Raw genomic sequence first — 2,277 nt, 5'->3', positions numbered from 1 at the left:
AGACAGAATACATCCCTGACAGATCCCTTCTTGCTTTGTTGTGGCGACTGCCTCTTTCTTTGGTCCAAGTAAAGTTTTCCCATAAGCACAATCAAATGTTATGGGATTCCCATTCTTGTCAGAATCAGCCATAGCTTGTTGTGATCCACACAGTCAAAAGCCTTTACAGAGTCAATGAAGCACAGATAGATATTCCTCTGGTACTCTCTGCTCTCTGCCAAGATCCATCTAACAGCTATCATCCCTAGTGCCACGACCTTTTCTAAATCCAGCCTGCACATCCGGCTGTTCTGTGTTGATGTGTTGCTCCAGCTGTTTTTGGATAATTTTCAGCAGAATCTAGCTTGCATGTGATATTAATGATATTGTTCAATAATTTCCACACTCTGTGGTGTCACTTATTTTTGGAATGGGAACAAATATCGATCTCTTCCAGTCAGTTGGCCAGGAAGCTGTCCTCCAGACTTGGCACAACTTAGTGAGCACATGCGTGGGTGGTTTTTTTTTTTTTCTTTGCTTTGTTTTGTTTTTTGTCTACTGAGGCATTTTGCATTCATTTTAAACTGTATATTACATCCCTAGAAAAATAATCCCAGGATTTTTCCTCCTGTGTATTTTTGTCTTCTTTCCTTGTTATCCACGATGCCCATGGAGGTTGTCAGTACTGTGAAACCAAACTGACAGGATGGGAGCAGATGATTCTGCCACTTTTCTGGATCTTGGTTGCACATCAAATCTGGAGCTATTAATGCCACACTTGTTTAACCTTTATGTGAGGTTGACAACAAAGATTTACATTTTGACTCATCAATCTTATTTTGATGCTTCTGGATCGTTCATGATTTTACCCATAGCATCTCTCAGTATTATACATCCAGGCTTGAATTTGTTTTCAGTTCTTTCAAGTATTCTTATTCTCTGACTCCAACTCTTTGTGTATTTGGTTACAATATTTTGCTTTGTCTTCTTAAGTTGCCCTTTGAAATCTGTTCAGCTTTTTTACTCTTGCATCTCTTTTGTTTTGGCTTCTAATGCACTTTTGCTCTGTCAATTCAGACATTCATTTTGTATATTTATTTCACCTGCCTTTGTGATGAGCTCTTGCTCCCTTCGTGGATTTTATCTTTGGTGTGATCCCAGAACTTCTCTTGTCCATCATTGGTGTTCATTGTCTCAAACCTGTTCTTGAGAAGGTTTTTAATTTTAGATGGGATAAACTTACAGTCATGTTTTGGTTCTTGTCGAATGTTGTCATTTTCTTCAGCTTCATATGAGAAATTGATGGTCTGTTTCATAGTCAGCACCTGGCCTGTTTTTGTCTGCCAATATCATCACAGATCTAGTCAATCTAATTCCTGTGCATGCCATCAAGATAGATTAAGATGTAAAGTTGCTGTTAGTGTTTTTTAAAAAAGATATTTGTTTAAAAAAGTTTGCTATTACTAAATCATTGAATGTACAAAATTTAGTCAATTGTTTCCAGCATCATTTCTGTCACCAAGAAATTACTTTCCAAATACCCTTTCTTTTTTAATGTTTTCAACTTTCTCATTCTAATCATAAAAATTATTAACACATTTAGCTTGCATGCTTGTTCAACTTCAGACTCTAAAAGTTGATTGGTGCTGTTGTTGTTATTTTGTTTGGTGCCATGAGGTTAGGTAGAACTCATAGTGGCCGTATGAACAACGGACCTGAGCCTTCCTATCCCGTACCATCCTCATCATCCCCAAGGCACTCAAGCCCTTTGCTGAAGGCATCTTGCCAACAGTTTGTAAAAATCCTCCATTCATTCCTGCTTGGTTTAGGTTTTTGGTTTAGGGTGCATATAGGAAGAAGTTCAAGCTGTATTGAAGGCATTGGCAAAAATAAGGCCCCAAGAATTAAGATGATGCCAATTGACATGTTTCAGCTAACAGATGCAACCTTGGACATGCTCTCCAGTCTATGCCAGAAAATTTGGAGGAGAGTTGACTGGCTGACTGACTGGAAAAGATCCATTTTTATCCCTATTCCCTAGAAAGGTGATCCAACAGAATATAGAAATTACTGAACAATTATCATTAATATCTCATCCAAACAAAATATTGCTGATGACAATCTTAAAATGGCTAGAATAGTACATTGACAGCGAACTGCCGAAAGTTCAAGGTTAGATTAGAAGAGTCCATGGTGCCAGGTACATCATTGCTGATACCACACGGATTCCGTCTGGAAGCAGAGAATACCAGAAGGATGTCTCTTTGTGTTTCATTGACTGCAAAGGCATTTGACCAT

Source organism: Elephantulus edwardii, unplaced genomic scaffold, assembly GCF_000299155.1.
Source record: "Elephantulus edwardii isolate Elephantulus edwardi_28Jun2011 unplaced genomic scaffold, EleEdw1.0 scaffold00108, whole genome shotgun sequence".
NCBI classification, from domain to species: Eukaryota; Metazoa; Chordata; class Mammalia; order Macroscelidea; family Macroscelididae; genus Elephantulus; species Elephantulus edwardii.
The sequence above is the reverse complement of the archived record's forward strand: the minus strand, read 5'-3'. Positions refer to the sequence as shown.